The 25,259-nt window shown below is 38.5% G+C and overlaps 1 protein-coding gene across 8 annotated transcripts in view; it reads left to right on the top strand.

Annotated features, from left to right (window-relative positions):
• LOC115768035 (protein phosphatase 1 regulatory subunit 16A) overlaps nt 1–25,259 on the top strand; it is a 41,353-nt gene that overhangs the window by 8,369 nt on the left and 7,725 nt on the right. The window contains exon 1 of one of the 8 annotated variants that reach the window (XM_030712497.1): nt 9,774–10,035. The exons of 5 other annotated variants lie outside the window; for them this stretch is intronic. The gene's annotated coding sequence lies outside the window, so the exon portion shown is untranslated. Of the gene's footprint in view, nt 1–9,773; nt 10,036–16,377; nt 16,428–16,495; nt 16,711–25,259 lie in introns of those variants that run through there. 2 more of the 8 variants (XM_030712505.1, XM_030712489.1) reach the window with 2 other exon arrangements.

The raw sequence follows: 25,259 nt of genomic DNA, 5'->3' as shown, positions 1-25,259 counted from the left end.
TTCGTATGTGTATATATCTATATATAGCTAGAGTGTTCGTATACATAAGAAGGAGTGTTATTATACGAATATCTTATACCCTATATTCATGGATATTATATAGCTTTATAGCTAGAGTGTTCTATTAAACGAGTAAGAGGCTTAGTATACAAATAAGTAATACCCTGTATCCAGAAAAAAGCTTTCATATTGTATGTATACATAGCTAGAGCTCCTTAATACTTGAGTAAGCGTGGTAGTAACCGTCTGATACCCTGTATTCTGAAAATTATACGAATAGCTGGTACAATGTATCCAGCAACATGCATTTGTAAATGTATATATATGTGTGTATATATCTTGTATATATCTAGTATACGATAAGTTGCATATCCCTATATAGTTTATATCACCTTTTCCCAAACCCATTTAAGCGGAAAGCAGTGCATTAATGGAGCAAAGTTATCTACATATGTTATTTAGCTTTTAAAATGCCCTCTTTTGTAATGTTACTCTTCGCTTTTCACTTTGGTTATACCCGTTTTGTGCAGTTATTTGTGCACAGGGTATGCATAGAATAATTTTTCTTTTGAGCATTGAAAGTTTTTTTGACAGCTTCAGTTGAAGTTGCCTTCCTTTTTACGAGCTTTTCACGTGCAAAATACTTTTAACTAGCTACGCAACAAGAAAAGCACTCAGCATGCACTCCCTAATGTGCTCTTCTCTGTCATTCTCATTCTCACTCTACTTCCCCCTCTCTCTGTCTATATATATCTTTCTCTCTCACTTGCACTCTGTTGCTTGTGATTGCAGCTCATGTATATTCTAGAGCAATATGTCTATGTAGAGTTGTGTTGTTCTTATTGTTGTTGTTGTTGCTCGGTTGCTTGGGTTGTTCGCTGGCAGTCACGGGTCTATTTCAGTTAATTATCGCACCCGCAGCAGGTTAACTTGACTGCGCTGCCCGGTGCGAGGCAGCTGCCCCATAGCTAACCCGCTTACACCCTTCCCCTGCACACCCCCGTCTATAACGGACGAACGGGCCTGACGCAACTTGACTGATATTTTTGCTCGAATGATCTAATCAGAAACAAGTTGATTTGAATTGTTGTTGTTGTTGTTGCTGTTCTTGGCGTTGTTTTTGTTGCTGACAACATTAACGTTGTGTGGGACAATCGATTGCGTTTTGTAGTTGTTGTTATTGGCTTCTATATAAAGATACCTGTACGAACAGGTATGCATTTTAGGAAAATATCGAAAGAACAAAGTTTGCAAAATATATAATATTGAATTATATTCGATTAAAGTATATGCTCCAAGGATTCTTTCATGCGGAAGCTGTGTTAAATATATATAATATTTGAACAGTCTGGAAAAAACCTATATGCAACTTTCACTCAAGACCTTGAATATCATATGAGCTGAAAGTGTACATATATTCATTTCTCTTCCCCATCGAACTCACATTTAATAGTTGGTTTTTCACATATTTCAAGATCTGTTAAGAAGGTTTTCTTGGAAATCGTGAAACACTCTAGAATTGATTGTCATTTCTTATGATTCTTTACTATTATCGGTTTATTATAAGCATAGTTTCAATATTGGCTTATCTAGTGGAATATGCTACGGTCATTTCTCATTTCCGGCATTTGTCAAATGTGATTATGAAATTTCTAGATAAAATATGGGTTTTATTGTACGTGCGTGTGTGTGTGTCGCAAAAACAACAAATGCTCCCTTCAATATTGCGTTAAATTGCGCTAAGCTATCATCATATAATCGAGCGTTTCGCTTGTCTAACAAAACCCATGACCAAAAACTATATCTACAAAAAAAAAATGAATAATATCAATATGCGTATATGAACAGACGGCCTTTTGTTTTAACTGAAATGCCAAATATATTTACAGAGGAACAAAAGAATGATACCCTGTAAGGCATGTAAATATTGTTAAGACATAAATACACGAATAAAGAAATTTGTGTAATTTCTCTATGAATAAATATGACACTCAATTCTAGTTCCAAAAAACAAAGAATTTCAAATGCTTCGCGCATAGCTTAACCCGGTTGTTAAATGAATTTTTTATATAGCAAATATGCTCGTTTATTTTTTACTGTGTAAACAGACTAAACCGTTAAATGGTCGAACAAAAAATAAAGTTCTATTCAATTCTATTATCTGCTGACGCTTTTTGTTGACAATTTTTTTTTGTCCATATTTTTTTTAGCGTTTATTACATTTTTTTTTGCCATATCGCCAAATCAACAAATGAAATAAAAAACGTTAACTGATATGGCAGCGAGAAGCGCGTGAAATATGCACAGGCAGCAGAGACACAGAGAGAGGGAGATAGAGTGTGTGAGCGAGAGAGATGACTAGTCGCAAGAGGCATTGCGTGCGGGGTCATCAACTGGTCGCGCCCCTCTCCCCCCTTCACGCTCCACGTCAAGCGGGCAAAAAACTTTATGACCGTAACAATAATAAACAACAACAAGAACAATACACGCCAAGTAACAAGAACATAAAAAGAAAAGTAAGAAAAAATTGAAAAACTGAACAAAAGACCAGAAGTTTGATTAATGAGCGGGCGGCAGGGCAAGTGATTTAAGCCCGCTCGCGGGCCAGGCTTAAAGCAGCAGCAGCAACTTGCAGCAAGAATGGCAACAGAAAAGTTGTTAGCTTGAAAGAGTCGCGAAATCAAATATCTACTGTAACAAATTGAGGCTCAGACTAAGCGAAATTGCGCCCGCGGTTACTTCTAAGGTTTATGTGTTTATATTGAGGCCAGTTTCAATAATGAGCACAACAATATTCGATGAGAGTCGAGAAATTGCTACTTCAACGCAAATTGAAGCACTTTCTGCTGATTGTGTTGGGCGGCTCTGAAGATCAGAAATTCGGACTCCACTTTCTTTATGCAGACCATGGAATGTGTGTCAATCATTGTGGCTAGCCTTTGGGTGTTTGCTAACAATGTGAGGAATACATTTGAATGGGGTTTTTGCACGCATTCAGGCTGTGGAACGCATGTGGATCATATGTGGATTGTGTGTAAATCGTATATACATAAAATTGTGCATAGTATGTTAAGGGAATTTGTGGAAGCAATGTGGATTGGGTGTGGTCTTTCCGTCAACTAATGTGGATTCTATGTGGCTGTAAAGCTATAATAAATGGTGTATAAACACAACTATCTTCTAATATTTAAATAGCTTATAGATCGACGAATGTGGATTGTCAATATACAAATAATATATGTATTTGATAAAGCATTTGGATTGCATATAAAAAGAATTGAAGGATTCTGTGAAAAGAATGTGGATTGTGTGTTTTGGATAATATGTGGATAATGTGTGGATAATGTAATGGCATGAGACCGGGCTAAACAATACATTTGCATTATCTGGCATTTGTAGGCCAGTTGGAACTTGGCAATAGGTTGTGTATTGTGTGTAGAACCTATGTGGATTGCATATATGCACATAATATAAGATAATTATTATATCAGATAAAAACGTACATGTTTGAACGGGCTTTTCTGTTCTGTGGAACGAATGTGGATCGTGTGTGGACTTTATATGTTTAGCATAGAACTGAGCTATGTTTGTTCATTCTCATCCATTTTTGGGGCAACTAGTGTGTATTTAACGTGGAAGCTATGTGGATTGGGTACACTAAATGCTGCTTATTTCTGTTATGTGGATGGCATGTGGAAAGTAATATAAACACGATCTTGTCTTGAACTTAGTAAAACATATTCAGGTGGATTGGGTTAATTGGATTTCAAAGGCTATAATACCAGGTACACATTTTCTTTGTTAGCTATTTAATAATTTAATTTTATTACAATTTTTATGACCAACGATTTACTTTTAAAAATACACATTTTTTCTGTTCAGAAGTGACTCCATTAAGGCTAGAATTATTTGAGTTAGGAGCTCTTGAATGAAACTCAGAATAAAACAACTTTTTAACTAATTTCTTGCCCTTTCAATGTCATTCAAATGTCAACAGTCGCCTCGCAGTAAGCTCGCTCCCACTCATTTGTTGTTTTTCAAAGAGTTCGTGAAGCACATAATTAAATATTTATTTTGTATCAACAATTTGCAGAGCGACTAACCCAGAATCTATTCTATTATTTATGCCATGCTGTGACAAACAATCAGAAAAAAATGGCAGCGCGAAACATTAAAAATTTAATTTCAATAAAAACGAACTCAATTAAAGCCAAATTTGCCACAATAAAAACAAGAACAATTAAATGCCATGAACTTTTTATACAAAAATTTTAATGCGTATATTTACTTAATTTTGTTAAGTGTGACATTTTAATGAACTCGTTAGCTCTCTATAAAAAAACAAAAAACAGGTGCTGCCGCTCTCAACGTCCGGATATACATACTTTTTTTGTGGCACTCCACAAATCGCATGGGTTCCAGAGCACTTTGTTGGCTCCCAAAGTTGCCGAAAAATGCAATTAAAAATACATTTCCGAGAGTTGTTTGAGTTCAGAGTTCAGGAATTAGAAACTTTGCTGGCCAAGCTAACCCAAGTCACGTTCGGTACGCAGGAAAAACGAAAAGAAAAATGCGCTTGTAAAGCGATTTTCCAGCGCGTGCCACAACAAATTTCCCAACTATTCATAAGTATAGACAATGGGGCGGGCTACAACATTGCCATCGCCATCTTCATCAGCATCGTCATCATCACCTGGCCGGAAACTCGCAGCATATTTCTGCATATCCTGTCGTACAAATATTTAACCATGTAACAGCTTCGCACTTCAGGAATTCACATTCCACACGTCTCACGCTCAACTCCGTGTAATGCTAACCGGCAACATTGTAGTCAAAAGGAAACTTTGCGCCAAAATAAACAATATCAATAAAATAAATGTAGTTTGAAAACACCGAAGTGTCAAGACCCTATCATCAAGACCCAATCATGGTTTTAACTAAAGTATAAGTATAAGTATAAGTATAAGTATAAGTATAAGTATAAGTATAAGTATAAGTATAAGTATAAGTATAAGTATAAGTATAAGTATAAGTATAAGTATAAGTATAAGTATAAGTATAAGTATAAGTATAAGTATAAGTATAAGTATAAGTATAAGTATAAGTATAAGTATAAGTATAAGTATAAGTATAAGTATAAGTATAAGTATAAGTACAAGTACAAGTATATATATCCACTGTTACAAGCCCAATGATTAAACCCGTTATACCCTGTGTTATACCCTATCTACATGGTGTTTGTGTTAAAGTTTGCAGCTGCACAGTAGCTAGTCAAATGGCGAGTGTGTTAGAGAGTTGGGGAAAAGCTGTGGGCTGCGGGGTGACAACTACCAACCGCCGCTAAACAAAAGGAAAACAATGTAATGGCGGCAACAAAAAAAATATATATATATATATATTTATAAAAACCACGACGCGCAGCAAGCACAAACAGGAGCAACTGCAGCAACAATAACAATGTTGCCCGCCAGCCCAAGCCGCAGAGGACCAACAGCTGCCGCCCGTCTGGCCGTGGCAGCCGCTAACTGGTCTGTGGGCGGGGGGCGGGCAGTTGCCAAATGAAAACAACTAAGCGAAAAGCCCGGGAATGGAAACAACTGAGCGGCAGCTACAAAGTGGAACAATGCGACATGTTGCGCTCCAAAGATTTTGGCCAGCAAATCCCGCACAGACACAGGGCCTTGGTTGACCTTTGAAAGGGGGCATGTGTTTTTGCAATTTGATAAGCATTGTTTGAGTGTGTGTGTGTGTGTGTGTGTGTGCGTATGTCTGTCTGTGTGTGTGGGTTGGTGAGGGAAACGGTTGCTGCATCTGGTTATGCGGAACAGGATGCGTTTAGGCAATGAACTGGGCTTAAATTAATTTTCGGAGAACACAATTTGCCAGTTTTTGAAAATTTACTGTGCTGCAATTGGCTTCTGAACTGCAGCAAATCGATTTATGAAATCAAAGCCCTTATAAAGCAGAAACCGCATTGCAGCACAGTTAAGAGGAATGCAGCAAAAGCACATTTGAATAACCAAAAATGTTAACAAGAGTTTGAGTTAATTTAAGTTGAAAATAATATAAGCAATTGTAAATTCTTGAAAAACCCCAAAATTTCCGATCATATGATTCATGCGATTTGTCCTTCAAATATGCCCTTTAGATTAAATATAATAATATTAAATTCCTTCGATAAGAGCTTATGACATAAGTCGAGTTAAAATTAAACGAATCGTAAATTATGAAAATTTATAGATTGTGTTTTTTTTTTTTTGGGATAATAACAGCTAACAGTTCCTTATGGATTGGGAAAGCGCATTGCAGTTTTAGGCAAAGCCTTTGAGCAGCCGTTTTTTTAAATAAAAAAACTTCCTTTTATCGAAAAACATAAGTTTAGTTCACATATTCTCTGAAATTAGTCACATTAGTGCAGTGTGTAAGCAATGTTATCAGGCATTAGTAAAATATTTGCCCGACTCTTCGAATCTTATCTTGAATTTGAGGCACCCATAAAGTTGGCACCCTTCAGTTCCAACCCTCTCTCTCTCTCTCTCTCTCTCTCTCTCTCTCTCTCTCTCGCTGATTAATCCAATGCAAAATCCAATTCCATTTGCAATATCTGACAGCTGTGTTCAGTTAAAATCATGGACAATTCAACAATCGCAATTCGCGCACTTATTCAAGCACTTAAGACTCAGATTTTGATATAAAGGAAAAGGCACACACATAAACACACACACCCTTATCAGTCGCTAAGAGCGCCCTGTAATTCGCACAAAGACAATATCATAAAAGGCGCCCAGACTTTACAGCTGCACATAAACTATAATTGCACATTATTGTGCCGGTCTTATTGAGAATCAAATAATTAAAAGCTAAATGTAAGGAACCGGGCACAAACAAACCCGACGTTATTATAATAGATTTTACCCTTAAAGGCAAGATAAAAATACAAGGAAATGTGGCAAGTGCTGCACTAGTAGATGCCCTATTCAAAATAATAAAAAATAGTATAAATAAAATCGTATATCTTTCAGAAAATGGTTAAAATGCTTTAAGGGATTACGGGAATCCACATATTTTTCTTATACCTTCTTTCGCTTTCTAACTCTATTCTTCTTTATAATCGCCTTTCTATGCGATTCTTACGAATGCCAGGTCTTTTATGACCATGTTAAAAACATTTAAAATAAGACTCCCTTATTAAAATCGCCTTTCTATGCGATTCGTCCGAATTCATTTTCAGTGAAGCAAGTCCAAGCCAGTAAAAAATATTCTAATATTCGATAAATGCCTCTATCAGTCTTTCAAATACGCCTTCTATGCGATTCTCACGAACTCCAGTTATAAACGGCAAATGCAAGCTATAAAATCTTTAAGTCTTTAATTCAAAACATTTATTGATGTGCATCGAAAATAAATATATATTTAGGATCGTGTATGCCTTTCTCTGCTATTACCTTCTTGTTTTGACTATTTACGTAGGTGTTGGTTATCAAAAACACAAATTTGTTTAACAAAGCGCTGTTCAGCGCCCCATAAAAAATGCACCCTAGAATAACAAAAGAAAGGGGGAAGCACAGCGGGCAAATATCCGCTGGGAAAAGCAAATAAATAACGGAACTGAGCCAAATGTAAACAATGAAAGCGATGCGCAGAATTCAGGTAAACTTTTGCCGCAACTGCAAAGTGTAACAACAGATGCAAAACTAGTTAACAGTTACGAGAGAACTAGACACTGGCCAACCGTAAGACAACAATAACAGGAGATAGCACAGGTACAGTAGGGAACGAAAATAGAAACCGGTGGAAGAAATAGAGAGGTATAAGTATATAAGTAGACAACGGTAAACGATAAACAAAACAAAAGAGACTGCAAATGGACAAACAAATCCATGGCGCAAACTGAAATGAAATGGAGCAAATCTTTTAGCGAAACGAAAGGCGAGGCTGAAAGTCGCTACGTGGGCGGCGGAGATGTTGATAATGTTGCCCGGCGGTGAGGTGAGCTGCACAGTCAGCATTTAGGGTGGGGGAGAGTGCCATGCGGAATGGCGCAGCGTTTCGGAAACAATTTGAAGGCCATAAAAATTGATGTCGCGGCAGCCAGTAAAAGAGGCGTTCTGCGAGACAAGCGGGAAGCAGACATCAAGCAGCAGCGGCGGGGGGGCGCAGACAGTGGGCGGTGCAAGGTATAAGACCTATGACAGCAATTTAGCAGTGCAAGTCGAAGACAAGGCTCCGTCATTTCGCTAAGCGGCCGTTCGCCGAGGGGAAGACGTCTTCACTGCGACAGCAACGGTACCAAAAGCAAAAGCAAGCAAACAAATAAACATAAAGCAGCTGTTTCTTGGCGCCTCAGTTAGGCGAGAGAGCGACAGAGAGGGCAAGCAAACAGTGAGTGCGAGACAGGCAGAGCGCCATGGCGAAGAGAGCAAGGCATTTGCTTAGTTCGCTCTGCCGGTTGCCCACGCACATTTTTGCGACGCTATCAATCAGTGCAATGTATTGCACATACGCACAGTGGTACAACTCTTGTTGGGAAGTTAATGAATCTGATTGAATAGCCGAAATGTAAACGAGGCTTGGCTTTTATGCGATAATATGTACCACAAATGTTTAAAATTTGGCAAATTTCATATACTTAGCATACTTTTCAGGAATGTTTATATAATAAAAAAAATAATTAATTTGATTATTTGCAAACTTCCGCAAACAAGTTTAGTAAATAACATAGGATTCGAATAGCCAGTGCTATTTGTTGTCAATAATAATAATGGAGTAAATATATATATAGTCTTTTCAAATGATGCCGCTTTGATTATGAGCGTATAAAAATAAATCACTTTTTGCAACTGCTGTAGCCAGTGTCAGAGAACATCACACATAGAACATAGAACCCTTGCGATGTTTTTAACTTCGGCTGAGTTCGTCGCACGCGCTTGCTCTCACTCTCTGCCATGCACTCTCTCTCTCGTTCTGGCTCATTCTGCTGCCTTCTCTCACTCTGGCACTCGCCGCCCACTTGTCAGTTGGCATTCACTCATTCATAGCTAGACTGGCGGCCCCCTGCCCCGCAAATGCCTGCCATCGCCTATTGGCAACGAGACGACGCCGACGCCGACTGCAAAACGACGCTGCGGCATTTTGGCCACGGCTTTGGCTCTTTGGGCGCTTGGCCATGTTTCAAGTGTTTCGATTGCGTTCAGTTACAGTTCTGTGGCTGCAGCGCTAGCTACAAAACGACGGACGCTTCCAATTGGAGAAAACGGGCAGCGCTGTCGATGTGTTTCGTGTGTGTTTGTTGCTCAGTATGTTTGCCGCCGCCGACGCTGCTGCTGCTGCTGCTACGTAAAAGTTAAGCGAGTCGCGGAAAAATTGTTCGAAGCGCCTTTTTTGTTGTGTCGCTTCAACTTTTATTACGTATACGCCGCGTGCTATACGGCATTTGCCTTCTGATATTTGCCGTTTGTTTGGCAAGTCGGTTGTCACAAGGCACGCCAGAATGAAAATGTAAATGCCAGAACCCAACAAAATGATAAAGCAACAACAGCGATAACAACACCAACAGCAACAACAACAGCAACAACAACAAATCAATGTCGATAAGGTGCCGCACGCGGCAAACAATTTGAAATTATTAGCAAAAAAAAACAACAGAAACCCAAGTAAAATACGGCAAAAAAATAGTAAAAAAAAATTCAATTGTAATTTTTTTTCTACGCCTCGTTCATACGTGCTTTGTTGTTGCTTTTCACGTGATAAACGCGGCCACCTTAGATAAGCAAAACGGTAAAAAACAACAACAAAAACAATAAAAATAATAATAAGATAGATCGCTGAATCTTTGGACATACGCCGGGGACGTATGCGGCGACGGCAACAATTCTAAACGGGGGGCCAAAGTGGGCGCAAGTGGTTGCTTGAGTGTGCGGTCGTTAGATTATTAAATCAATTTTAACAACAACAAAAAAATTAGAAACACAACAATTCATGGAATAGCTGTGATGTAAACGAGCAGCTAGAAGAGTAACAAACCAGAATTCACAGGTAAAATAATAGAAATGCACGAAAGTAATTTGAATAAAATACTCAAAATAACTAAAGCATGCATAAATAATATGTTAAATATGCATTAAATTAAATGTTGTCGCTCAGAAATGCGTATTTCGCCAGACGAGCCAGAAATTCTATTTGTATTTCTGGCATTTGCAACTTGATTTCCCAAAGATCGCGCCGTTGACAGCCATAAGTTCTCTTACACTATAATTACTTGGCCATTCAAAAAAACTCATAAATGCGTCAGCGAAATTGTTTTCTTTGATAACAACTTTTCGCACTGCATTTGTCTAAATAAAATTTATAACTGAAATGTATATGTATATGCATATGTATATGTACATGTATGTGTATATGCATATATATATGCATATGTATATGAATGCATATGTATATGTATATGTATATTTATATGCATATGTATATGTATATGCATATGCATATGTCTATGTATATGTATATGTATATGTATATGTATATGTGTATGTATATGTATATGTATATGTATACGTATATGTATATGTATATGTATATGTATATGTATATGTATATGTATATGTATATGTATATGTATATGTATATGTATATGTATATGTATATGTATATGCATATGCATATGTACATGTATATGTATATGTACATGTACATGTACATGTACATGTATATGTATATGTATATGTATATGTATATGTATATGTACATGTATATGTACATGTATATCTATATGTATATGTATATGTATATGTATATGTATATGTATATGTATATGTATATGTATATGTATATGTATATGTCTATGTATATGTATATGTATATGTATATGTATATGTATATGTATATGTATATGCATATGCATATGCATATGTATATGTATGTGTATATTTATATGCATATGCATATGTACATGTACATGTGTATGTACCTCGGCTAGATTTCATTTTTCAATTGTGTCTTTAAACTGGGCTCAAACCGAACGTCTAAGGAGCCAATTTTGCAGCCTTATTGGGCCCACAACTATTACAACTATTGGTTCAGCCCTCGTCAAAGCTGTTTTTTTTTTCTATTTTTATTCTTTTCATTAAATATGTTTCATTCCCTCTTGATTTCATTAATTAATCTACAGACTAATGGGTTTGCTTTTAAGCCTTCTTTAGAGTCAGCTGCCAAATGTGCTGATTACTTGATTTTTCCAATTGATTGAAAAGTTTTTGCCACATAAATCAAAAGCCACTTAAATGACAAGATATAGGAAACAGGAATTGGCCAAAATAAACCATGTCGCACAAGGAATGTTGAGCTGCCAAATAAAAAAGCAACTTGCAAGATAAACACACAGAGCAAAAGGGCCAAATTTTTCAATTGGCTACAAATGTGCGTGTGTGTGTGTGAGTGGCAAGCCAAAGCACTCATCATGATCCACATGTGACCGGGGCCCATGTCGATGTACATTTATTTGCCAGAGCCGCAAAAACAATTTCTGCTGACAGCTCTCATAATTTATGGGCCACTTATTGATTACGGCGCGTTGTTCAAGGTTCGATTCCAGCGAGTTGTCAGGTAAATTTTGGCAGCGACTTTAAAGATGTTTATCGAGGATAATCAGGCAATAGGCTGTCAGCTGATTGCGCCGCTTGTGTCCCTTCGCCCATAAAGTAAGCCGCATTTGTGTCCATTATTTTGGCAGGCCGAATTTATGCGCAACGCTGGCCAAGCGGAAATGAGCTGCGCTCTGTGACAGCCGCCGGCAGCTTCCGGTTGCTGTTGTTGTTGTTCTTATTGTTGTTGCAGTTTTATGGCCAGAAATGCGGCCAACTGCTTTTGGCTAATCTGTTGGCCAATTTGTTGACCTCTTTAGCCACTTTTTTGGCAGTCGCCTTTTGTGGGCGTCGCATTCGCTGGCCAGCTCCAAACTTTAAAGGCTTAATTTTCTTTCCCCCCCCCCCCCCCCTTTTTTTTTTTTTTGTAATATTATTCTTTGTTTATATATTTTTAGGATTTGACGAGTGCCGTCCAAAAGTTTCTTTATCACTCGTTTTTTTTTTTGCTGACTTTCTCTGTGCTCGTATTATGCTAATTGTGTGTGTTCTTGAGGGCCCCTGCCCGCCCCCCTTTTCGCCTTGTGGTGGCCCTGGGCCTGTATTCAAAGAGATTTTTACATAGCTGGCGCAATTTTTGTTGGTTACGCTAATTAGTTGCGTTAAATTTATGCAGATCAGCTTAGCTTTGCTTTTAAGCTGACAGCCGATGGTGCAGAAGCTACACACAAATAACATCAAATAATTCCGACAGCTGGGCAACAATTTATATAGCATACTTTTTGGCGTTAAGTGCGATAAATTTGTGTGTCGCTTCGTACCAGAACTCATTCTTGCAAATCGTCTAAGCTGATGAGCTTGGCATCTTAAAAACACAGTTGTAGACCTTATTAGGTATTCAGCATTAGCTAAGCATAACAATTTTCTTTTTAATTTCTCGCGCTTAGCAGCATTTGTATTTCCTGAGTACAAAAAATTTGAATTCAAGCTACATTTAATGTCACATTAAAGCTTTAGGCGGGATTAAAGCTTCACGATATGTTAATCTCATAAAGTATAAACAGATCAAAGCTTAATTATTTTTGTTGCCTGATTACAACTCATTAAAATTAAAGCTAGTTGAGCTTCACACGTCCTCGCATTAGGGTCTTAAGCTATATTAAAGCTTTAAATGTGATTGACCGCCAAGCTTCACTAATCTTCACATTAAAACATTAAGCTGATTAAAGCTTTAAGCTACAAAATTGTCAACGATCAAAGCTTAATTAATTGTATTGCCTGAGTACAACTAATTTAAAGTAAAACTAACTTAGCTTCACAAATCCTCGCATTTACGCTTTAAGCTTACTAAAGCTTTAAGCTATATTAGAGCTTTAATCATATGTAAATAATAGTATTGACACAGATCAAAGCTTAATTAATTGTATTGCCTGAGTACAACATATTTAAATTAAAGCTAAGCTAAGCTAAGCTAAGCTTTAAATATTCTCGCATTAAAGCTTTAAGCTTATCCTCGAGCCTTGAGCTACATTAGTTGTATGCAAGCAGCACAATAGACCCACAGACTTAACTTGTTTGGGGTTTTTAAAACTTCAGATGGCACTGATTTTATTATTACAACGCGGTTAAAAACTTTGTGCTCCATATTAAGTTTGTTAGTTAGGGCCCACTTGAAGCACCCAAACTAGTTTAAAGTTTGTGAGTCTGTTGGGCATTCCGAGAAGTTGGCTCGCATGCATTCACATGCTGAACTTAATTAAGATCTCATGCTATGTGGCGAGGCATGTGTGCTCTGTGCTCCCTTCAATGGAATCTCTTAATAACTTCTGTGCTCTAGACTTCGCCTGTTTACTGCTCGACTTTGAATATAAGCAACTGAGCTATTAAAGCTAATCCGATGACGTCCTGAACTTTAGCTACATACTTAATCGTTTATGGGCGATGCATTAAATTGACAGCTTAGCGGCAAAGATGATCAATAAGCCAATCCCGCATTCAATACCCAATTGACAAGCGAGCTGCCAAGTTTGAGGGTAACACAAAAATCTTTTTCTTGCTTATCACTTGAACCCACATAACGCATCAAATATTTATGGAGCAACTTTTTATACAAGCATATATTTATATATATATATATAAATATGTATTTACAAAGGCTGCAATGTAAAGCCATTCAAGTGTAAAAATACTCGGCAAGAGCTCACACGTTGCCGACAGCCACCCACCATAATTTTGCGTAAAATGGCAAATTCGGCGCATGGAAAACTCATTTATCAAATGATGCCACAGCAACCGCAACAAAACAACAGCCAAACAAAACAATAACAACAAACAAATGATTTAAATTAATCCACTTTGAGCTTCTCAAATGCCGCACCAAAGACCAAAAGGAGTATAAATACATAATGCCCGCCAACATATACCTACAGTTGGTATATGTAAAAGATAAACATATATATAACATATATATATATAATATACATTATAGACGTGCGTTTATAATGTCACAGCCCCATTTGACAGCAGTTGATTCAGCGCTGAAATTGTGGACTCACGTAGACAACATGCCAAATAAATGTGAAGTATGTATATTGAATAAAAAACTACGGCATTTTTTTATTACATCCATTGAACCCATTGAAAACTGTGTAGAAAGGGTATCATGGTTATGTGGAAATGTATGTAACAAGGAGTAGAAAAATGCGAATAAAGGGTATCATGTTTATGTGGAAATGTATGTAACAAGTAGAAGAAAGGATCTCGGTCCTTACAATTTGTCCATAATCTTGAGCCGAGTCGATCTAAACATGCCCGTCCGTTTTTCTGTCCATCTATTCGACTTTAAACGACTTTTTTTTCCATAATCGATATCGTGCCCCGTTTCTAAGCTATCGATAAAAATCGACATCAAAATCCTGCTTTTTGAGCATATCTCTCGGGTCTTAGGCTTCTGGAATAGTATAAACAGATCAAGTATATTTCATTTTATCGATACTGAAGCCCTTCCCCTAGCGTGAGCTGCAATTGGTAGATACTAGGGTATAGCCTAGTCGAACATCCCGGCTAGACTACTTCCACTTGTTTAAATAAATGTCGAATTTATTATGCTCTGCATTTGCCAGCAAATATATTATTATTATTCGTTATGTCTGCTCTTTCAATTGATATTATTTATTTACTGCGAATATATTGATTGGCATTTGCGTTCAGCTTAAAAAAGTATATTTTTGGATAATAATTTCGGGAAATCAACTCAATGCAATGCCAAAGACTATATTTAGCTTGCTTTGGCTGCTTAGCTATTCCAGGAATGAAAAAAAAAGGACTTCAAGAATCAAGTTTCATGAAATTGATTAAAGTTTTGATTAAATTGATAATTCAAGCCGATTTCTTCTGAGTTTTCTTTCAATCGCAAAAATCATAAGCCAAGTTTTTCTAAAGAAGTTTTTCACAATAAAACTGAAAGTTCTCTGAAAATTATTTGCGTTTCATAATCTCTAAAACAATTCCCTTTAGCCGTAGTCAAAGTGAATATAAAAATAAAGTGAGCTGCTTTGGAGTAGCTTTTGCTTCTTCTTCTTCTTGTTTGCCGGCATATTGAAAGCGAAGCTGTAAAAAATTTTTTCAATTTCAATATAAAGGCTGCAAGACATGCCATAGGTGGGGGGAGGTGTGGCGTATATGTTGGTGATGGCAATTGGATAGGGGCGAGGGCGAGGGGTGTTTTATGGGCGGGGGGCCTATGGCTTCAGAGCAAGCCTCAAATGTGGGTCACACTACAATTGTTGGGTGTTGTCAACGTAACGACCCGCTTTTGGCCAAGGCGCCGGCAAACGCTTCTCGCCGACGTTGCACATATGGCCAGCCGAGGATGCGGCCAACCGAGCACCCACCCAGCCCAACCACCCACCCACCCAACCACCCACAACAGCCACTCGCACCGCTCGTTGGTGGTTGCCTGCGGTTGTCGTCAGCGTCAACGCTTAAATCGCTGCCATCGTTTTTTACCGTTACAGCGCCAACATTTTATTGCTGCATCCTTGCAGTTTTTATAGACCCATCCGCACTTGGGTTGCTCTCCCTCTCCCACACACACACACACACACACACATACACACACACAGACTGGTTGTTTGTCTCCGTCTGGCACGCCTCAACAATTGAGCATGTGTTTCCTCTTTTACACCCACTTGCAAATTGTTATTTACAGTTATTTTAGTGCATTGTACGGACGAAGGCGCCGACGGAAGTGGAAGTCGATGTGTGCGTGAAAGGCCTTTAAAGCATATACTCGAACACACACACACACGCGCACACACACACATGCTTGCCCATACCCATAAATATCATAATACGTATATATACTCGTATGTCTACGTATATTTAAGAGTTCAAAGCAGAAATGTTGGCGACATGAATAACAACTGAAAAAATAAGCAAAAGAAGTCCACCTTTGATAACAAGAAGTCGTCCAAAAAAAGCAAGAATGAAAAACTCAGGCAAAAACATATGAGTTGCAGACTTAGACTAAGAAGTACCCTATAAAGTAAAGCAAGTGAAGTATATATACTTTATTTATCGATACATCGATATCTTTGAAATGCAAAGCCAAACATTTAGGGATGACAATGTCATGTAATCGAACTTAAGTTAATCGATTAATCGATATTTTTGCGAGCTAAACATTTACGGATGACAATGTCATAGAAAGTTAAGATTATCGTTTTTTTCTTTCGATTAATCGATAATTTTAAACAATTTATTTAATGTCAATCATATTATATAGAATCTAATTAATTTACAAGATCGTGTGGCAATTTTGTAGCCAAATATCGTAATAAATCTCAAGTTAAGTGTGTGTTAGTTAAATAAACCCTTTAGCCAAACACATTAATGGGTATTTGGCAGTGAGTCAAAGAAAAACCGGTGTCTATATGGCGGTTGCCCAGGGTGCAGCCCATATGTCTGTCTGTCTGGTGGGGTAGGTCCCAAAGGTTGCTGAGCCCGCCGAGGACATGTGCTGCAGAGCAGCTTTTTTTTTTATTGGCCACTTTTTGTGCCTTATTGCTGATAGCCAGCAAGCGCATTTTTTATGTGGCCCAAAAAGCTCGTTAAGCTAAATAGAAGGCAGGTAAGCAAATAAACGTATAGCAGCACACTTTTAAAATAGAGAATCCCGAGCAAGATATGCAGCCCAGATAAATGTATAATACATTAACGTAAATAAATAGTCATGCATAAATACTGATAAGCGGAAAGCATGCGAAAATATTGTAGTTAAATGCTAATAGATATTGATGATGATAATATTTTATTGCGCATAAAAAAATATGGTTTATTAGTTGAACATTGAAAAAAAAAAAAGCAGCCCCATATGAGTTGCAATAAAATGTAGAAATACCGAAAGAAATATCATTAGATAAATCTACAATTTACCTTATGAATACAATATGCTTTATGAATGGAAATTTTTCTAGAGCAAAAAAAATCTAGAAAAAACACAAATAAACTGCGCAAATCGTAAAAATAGAAATAATATAAATTCATGATGCAGTTCAAATAATTGGAATAGTAATAAAATATACATTTTTTTGGCATTCAGCATTATATAAAAAATATATTTTTCAGAAATTAAACACAGTTGAGGTCAATAAGGTTAACATTTAGTTATATATATGAAGTATATATAAATTATGGAATAATTATTAAGTGCTTTAAACTAACTTTAAAACGCATTCAAATGTTTTTGAAAATTATCCCTCTACTCAGGTTTGTCTTTTTATAGATTGAAGGACTGTTCTTCTATTAAATTTTATTAATATTCCCAAATATCTTTTTATATTCCTCTTATTGTTTCCAAATATTATAGTGTTTTTTGAATACCCAAACATTTGTAAAGGGTATTACAATGCTGTCATGAAATCTGTTGCTCATATATGTTCTAAATCAGCATTAACAGCGGAGTTGATATAGCTATATTAAAAGAAAGATAGATTGAAAAGTATATTCCTATTCCTATGGCAAAATGTATAACAAGATATTTGCATCCAACTCAGCATTTTCTCACATATCTGCAAAACATGGGCATTAAATCTTCGGCATACCGAAGTTCCTCCTAAGTTCTGTTAAAATTAAAGCCAATTAAATTGTTAAAATTAAACATTTTATCAAATAATTTGGCTTTTGCCGTTTTGGTTTGTTTTCGATTAAAAGTAAAATGTTTAACACAAAATCCAATTATGCACAGGCCGTACAGTCAACCACGGAACACTTTAGTGCCTATCTATTTGGTCGAGATTTTGGCAACAGCTTCCACCATGTCGCCTTCCATTTGTGGCAACGAGTCGGGCTACGTGCCGTCTGACTTTCGAGCCGTGTCGCCTCCTGCTGGCCCGGCTGCCTGTCACCCGGTGCTCTGCTCTGCTCTGCTCCGGCGGCGCCAGCTCCATGCCGTTGTCTGTTGTCCGTATTAAGCGCACATAAGCTGCACGTAAAACCCTTTTTGCGAAGGACTCACGGCCACTGTGTGCCTGTGTGTGCGTGTGTGCGCGTACCTATGTTTAATACAAATTTGCCAGTTGTGTGTACTCCCAAAAGCCAATTACGTGCTCAAATGCATGCCGGAAATGAGAAAGAGAAGCAGCTCGAGAAGTGGAGCGAACACATAAGGACAGAGAGGGAGGGAGAGAGAGAGAGTGAGGATTATGCGTGCCCATAACATTTATAAGATCACGTGCTCAATTATTAAGCCACTAAATAAATAAATAGCGACGTTCGGACACGTGCCGTGACCGTAACGACAATGAAGTTGAGGCCCGGAGAGGCCCAACCCTGCTGTGGGCCACACATAATACACTTCCCTGGCATGCACAGCACGCCACAGCGCGGCGCTTAAATTTAGTTGGACTCATTACTCATACGCAGCGTTGGATATATTACGTATACGCAGCGAGATAAATCGTTCGCTTGGCATAAAGCAAATTAATTAATCAGCGCCAACAAAAGTGCGAGAAAAAAAATGCATGAGCAAAATTAGCACAAATGTGATTTTTCCCAGCTTTAAATACCCTGTGAGGCAGACAGTTTTATTGGCATGCAAATATGTGTGCTTAACAACAAAAGTAGGCCACTTTGCATATAATATTATTTATGTATATTTATTATGGAATATTTATAGCTATATGTTCCAAGTACAGGGTATCTATCGAGTGTAGCATTGTTCGCTGCTTCAGTTGCTGGTTTTCGGGGCAAGCAAACGACCTCGTTTGTTTGGGTGATAAAAATCGTGCAATTAGCCGGCGTTGATTTTCGCACAGGACATGCATATTTGATATATCACGAGCCTTAACTTGGCTACGCTCTCTCTCCCTCTCTTGCTCTGTGGGGTCTTTGGAACTGGAGCAGTCTAATTTACCTGGGAAAATAATTCAGTTTTGCGCGTGGCTGGTAGTCCGAGCGTTTAAGCGAAGGTGCAAATTAAATCAACATGCATATCCGTTTGACACCGTTTCGTAAATCACCCCGGAATAAGCAAGTGGGGAGTTGAGAGAGAGAGAGAGTCAGAGGGGCAGAGGGGACGCACATTGCAAATGACCAAAAAACAGCAACAACAGCAAAAATGTTGCTTTGGCTTTGTATATGTATCTATGTGTGTGTGTGTCGCTAACCTTGTTTAAAACTGGAGCGCATGTATGCCAAAACATGGAGCTCGACTTCAGGTGGGCCACAACACACATAAAACACACGGCAGAGCGAGTGAAGCACAACAATAAAATAAAAGTGAAAACATTTTTGTTTTTCAAATTTCTCTTCTATAAAGTGCGCCACACACACGGGAATGCATCGCAATCTGTGCCGTGTGCTTTGCTGGGGATTCCCAGACAAGGAAACAACATTAGCATTATGTGAGAGAAAATTCTTGTATAGCAGCAATAACTCCTTTTGGCTTATACCAACTGCAGCCAACTGACAAGATTGAGTGTTGGCTTATGTTGGCCTTAAGCCCGCAGCATGTATAGACGGATACTTTACGCACTTGAGGCATTCCTTGCATGGAAATCAAGTGTAAATTGTTAAATGCATTTGGCTTAGATAAGGCTTAATAACATTAAATGTATTAGAACGAAAAGTTACTAAGAAACTATAAAATTGAACGAGGCACAAAAGGCTTTAAAGGCAGATCACAAAAGGCTTTGTCTGTGTTTAAAAATAATTGAATTGAAAAATAAATAAATATTATATAAGCATTCAATTATGGCAAGCATCAAAAATTCAAATAGAACATTTTCCTGCATAGACAAAAATTCTTTTTCTTTGAATTTCTTTCGCTTTTAAAACACCTTTTAAATATAAAGTTTGCTTTTATTATAAAAAAAAATTAGCAATATATTAAATAAACACACATTTTGGAGCACACACAATAGTTGTTTATGAACTTGACTCAGTTGAAAAAATACTTAAAACTTAACAAAAGTAAACATATAATACTTAAGACAATAGAACACAATAACAAAGGCGAATATGCTTGACAACTCGACCAAATTCCAGACAGAATAAATATAAGGAAACAAGTGCGAGCATTTAAATAAATAAAAATGTATAACTACAAGCATTTAAATAAATATGTCGACGAATTTTATGAAGCTTGTCTGCCCCAGCTAATATTCTCTGGCTTAATTGTTTTCTGTGCTTTAAAAATAGTTAATGCCATATAATCCAAAGCCAAAGAAATCTGTGAGGGGTGGCGGAAGAGGGGGGGGGGGGGGTGGGGGGCGTCGCAAAAATAATGCATTTCGCTCACTTAGCTGCCGCAAAGTCTGACATTCGCTTAAATAAAAGATTTTTTTAATTAAAAATATTTCACCTGCACAAAGCGACGACACAATTTTCCTCTTTGCGCTCGCACATAAATAAATGCAGCCACGCACACGGCGGCATCAACAACAACAACAACAACAACGTAAACAAAAACAATAAAAAAGAGCAGCGCGGCGAAAATGAGAACAGGAACAGCAATTTAAAGTACAAAGACACGAGCCAGCTGAACGGTTGAGGGGGTAGGGAGGGCATGGAGCCACAGGGGAGCGGCGGCTGTTGCCACTTGCCACTTGCTCAGCTGCCCATTTGCCCATTTGCCAGTGGGTCAAATGAAAATGAGCCGTGGGCGTGAATATAAATAAATGAGCGAGGCGACAAAGGAGAAGAGCGCAAGGCAATAATTAAACCGATACGTAAACAATTGAACGCTAGATGGCGCTCCAGGTGTTCGCCGCAGCTGACAGCAAAAGCCGAGCAAAGCGGCAAGAGGAAGGGAGACGGAAAGCAAGCAAAGCTCGCTGAAATTAACCCACGACTTTAAAAACATTCGTTAAACAAGAACAAAAACAAAAACAGCAAAAACAACGGTATAAATGATGGACACAGCTTAAAGCAAGTGACAACACCAAAAGGAAGACAGCGACAGCAACAACAACAGCAACAATGACAACCACATGCTGTGCGTGTGTGGGCGTGATTGTGTATGTGTGTGTGTGGCTGTGTGCTGGTCGCTAACAAATTTTTGAGAGATGACCAAAACGGCTGCTAAATTGTGTGCCATCAGTTGTGGAACAGTTGACTTCTACAGCGGGTGGGCAACAATGAACGCATCAGCTACGTAAATACTTTATCTACGTTCAAGAAGAGGGTAGGGCAGGGAGGGGGGCGTGCTCTCGCGTCAGTGCTGGAAGTCGAAATCAGCAAGTGTAACAGTGACAAATTTGTGAGCTATTGTTGTCTCCTCCCTAATCCGTATTGAAGAATGCGTTTGCTGACAGACAGAGAGTGAGAGAAGTGAAAGAGTGATAAAGAGCTTATTTTGTGCTATTCTCTTTAGTTCTCGTTCTGGAATTGTTCGAGCTGTTCAACAACAGTTACTTATAACATTGAGTTCATTAGCATAAAATGCATTTTACAGCCCAAGTAACAAAGGCTCAACCCCATTTATCTGTGCTTGCTCTGTCTGTCCTAATGAGAGGGCATACTTAAAGAGTATGTCGTAGTCGATTTCAACTTCCGACTTAAGTAAATTATTAGCTTGTAAGGCCTAGTAATTTATTCATTATTCCAAGGAGCAAGCAATTGATTTATGCACATTTCTGGCAAATATTTTTCTAAATTGTTGCTTGGACTCAACAAATTGCTTATGTCGCAGAATATATTGCACAATTATCAGTGTGAAATAACAAAAAAAAAAGCGAATTGTTTACTCAATAAACACAATATAAAGTGGGTGAAAATTGCCTGTGCCAGCGTTCATTATTTATCGCCAAAGGGGTTCTTGAATTTGTTTATAAGTATTTAGCAATTGAAGTTTATAAACAATCTGGTTTGATAAAATGGAAATATTTGTGCATAATCTGTAAATAATTGCCTTGCGAATTGCGCTTCATATATTTTAAAATATATTTTATACAAATTTATTGATCTTTTACAACTTTTATTAACTCTGCAATAATGTTTCATTTGATGGACATTTAAAGCATTTAATATGCAAAAGCCAGAGCTTACAAGTTGTAATTATGTTCCGATAGTCCTTGATATATAGTGGAGGGAGGAAGGGAGTGAGGGGGGAGTGGAGGCGGGAGGACTGTGCGCTTCGAGACGCAAGAATATTGTATTGCAATTTTCATTTATGAGTTTGCCAGCTGCCTTCGCCTGTCCATCAATACAAAGGAGCACATCCTCTGGCCGAAACTGTGCCTGTGCTCCAATTCTGCCTCAATTTGCGGCATACATCGAGAGCTGCCAAAAAAGCAAGGCAGGCCACAGTCGTACATCAGGGCCTATGCGTGTTATCTGTGGTCAGACGAGGCGGAAGGCAGGCTTTGTGTGTGTGGAACACATCCTCGTCCTTGTCTGGCATCCTTTGCCTCTTGTGCGTGCGTTGGCTTCTTAAGTTGTTAATATTGCTGCTGGTCTGAGCTCTAGATTTATGCAGCACAAAAATATAATGTAAGCCAAGAGCGAATAATTTATGGAATAAACGCATTAGTATAGAAGATAAAAAACGGTCAACAAGGACCGCAAAAAAAATATAGGAGAAAATAAAAAGCAACGTCTAAAACTCTTCAAGCTTAATTCAAACTAAGTGGCCCAACATCAAGGCAAGTGTCGAGGATGACGACGATGACGATGACGACTGCTGGCGATGATGACCTGAACACCGTCGGGCCCAAACGGAGCAGACGCAAGCGGGACGCGCAAAAATGAATGGCTCTCGACAGGCGCAATGCGCAACATGAGTCCAACACCAGCAACACCAGCAACAACAACAACAACAGTAACAGTTGCAAGTGGGCCAAGCCACAACAGGCCAAGCCAGCAACACCTTCAGGCGGCTGGCGTTAGGGGGGTTGGGGCTTGGTTCGGATCGGGTCTCGAGCCAAGACCCTCTAATGAGTGCCGTTATGGCTGGCACAGTGGCAGGCACGTTAAACAAAGCTGCATATTTTTCACAAGGATAAAACGTTTAAGCCATTTTTACTATTATTATAAGTCGAGCCCCATTAGTTAAAGTCCTTATAATCTTTATATAATACAATACCTATGGAAAGAAGGAACGGAAAAGGAAAAGATTTGCCTGATTGTCTTAGTTACTTGAGCGTTGAACTAACAGGCTAGCAGTCGCCGGTTCAAATGCAGCAGCAAGAGAAAAGTCTTAAAACATGCGGCAGAGCTGCAAGCGTATTTTATCTTCGTTGTGCCGCATCAAACTGTTTGCTCTACTTAACCCCTAATCAAGTTCTAGTAGAAAGTTTCCTAGGCTTTTTTTCAAACTCCAGATTGTAGGTCTCAATTTTGCCCAAGTCCTGCCCTCATTCAGACGTTTTTGAAAGGAAAACTTTTAGCTTCTCACCTTCAGTTGTTTAGGCAATGTTTCGTCAATCAATCAATCAATCAATCAGTCAAATTTGACTCTCGTATGGGCCCTTTTTCTGATAGAACTTCTTAAATGTTCGAATGCATTCTTTACACTTTACATAGCTTTACTTAACTATCAGAGACTCGTTATTATTTGGCGCCAACTCTTTTGCCGTTATGTTAAGTCTTAACTCTGTGGAAATATGTGATATGATATAAGAAACTTGAAGAGCAGCCCAGTCCTCATACTGGTAGCCACTGTGGTGAAAGTGGGCTGGCATGGGTAATGTGCTGTGGGTGGCTTTGGGCAGAGTGTTGCATGCCTCTCGTGGTCTCGAGGGCAGCGAATTATGTGCTTGCATTGAGTGCATTAGCACCCGGCTTGGATGGGGAATGGGAAGCGAAATGAGAATGAAAATGAAAATGAGAGCAGGAAAATGATGCGGATGAAGATTGGGAGGATGAGGATGTGAGGTTAAGGATGTTAGTTTTAAGCGTTTGCCCAAGAGGCGCATGTGGCATGTGCCAAGCGGCATGTGGCGAGGCCAAAGCAACCAAAGGCCTATTGTTATTGTTGCATTCGTTGTTGGCCAGGCCAAAAAACTGTGCCACAGCAATGCAGGGCAACGTAAATTATAGCTCTTTGTTGTTGCCTTCGGTGTTGCGCCTGCTGTGTGCCCCAAAAAAGAATGAAATCAAAATCAAATAAAACGAGCGCACGTGAGTCAAGTCGAGTTCCAACTGAGCTCTGGGGACGGACCTGCCACACAGACTGGAGCTGTGGATGTAGCCAAAGCTGATGGCTGGCCATGCAAATTAAATTCGAGTGCTGATTGTCCGCGCTGCCCTTCCTCGTCTCCCTCTGGCTAACAAAAGAAAGCAGAGAGAAAGAGAGAGAGAGAGAGAGTGAGCAAAAAAGGGTCACAGGTGCGCTTTGTGCCAATTTGAGTTTGTTTTGGGTTTAACGGGCAAACTTTTACATGAACGCAACAGCCACACCATGCCGCAAAAAGCACGAGCCAAGGGACTCTGCCACATGTGGCATACACAGACGAGCCGAATGAGAATATCATAAGCACTTCGCCCCCCGTTCCCATGAGATACAACTGATTTTTAAATGAGTTCAGCTATGCCCCGATCAAATGGCAAAAATAGTTAGCCATGTGCATGAAGAAATGCTTTACGTTTAATTAAACATTCCAATGTGTGCAGGATAATTGCTTGTATTTTGCATAGCCTGCAGGCAATAAAAATAGGTATCTACTTAAGTCGAGCATACTGGGGGAATGTGTATTATGTAATGTAGGAGATAAGCCATGCTCAGGTCTGCATGGCCTTAACATCTTTTCTTATTTATATATAAATAAATATGTACTTACCCGAAAATTCCTGCACAAGCACGTTTATTTTATTGACACCTTGTTGTGGGAGAGCGACGATGTGGAATGTACACATTCCTGAAAAAATAAAAAAGCGGATTAAAATAAGCTGGCATTTATAATGGGAAAAGAGAGAGAAGGATAACGGGAGAGAGAGAGAAAGACAAAAATGTACAGAGAAAGAGAGAGAGAGAAAGAGAGAGAAAGAGAGAGAGAGAGAGAGAGAGAGAGAGAGAGATAAAGAGGGAGGGAGAGATAAATAGAGATTATAGAGATAGAGAGAGATAGATAAAGAGATAGAGACTTTGGTAACACTTAAAAGCAAAGCACGAAAACCTGCTGTGCTTTCTTGAATTCATGGGAATCGCATAGAAGGGCGTTCTAAAAATATAATAATATA

Source organism: Drosophila novamexicana, unplaced genomic scaffold (genome assembly GCF_003285875.2).
Source record: "Drosophila novamexicana strain 15010-1031.04,08,12 unplaced genomic scaffold, DnovRS2.1 tig00000009-arrow-pilon, whole genome shotgun sequence".
Taxonomy (NCBI): Eukaryota; Metazoa; Arthropoda; class Insecta; order Diptera; family Drosophilidae; genus Drosophila; species Drosophila novamexicana.
The sequence above is the reverse complement of the archived record's forward strand: the minus strand, read 5'-3'. Positions and strand labels throughout refer to the sequence as shown.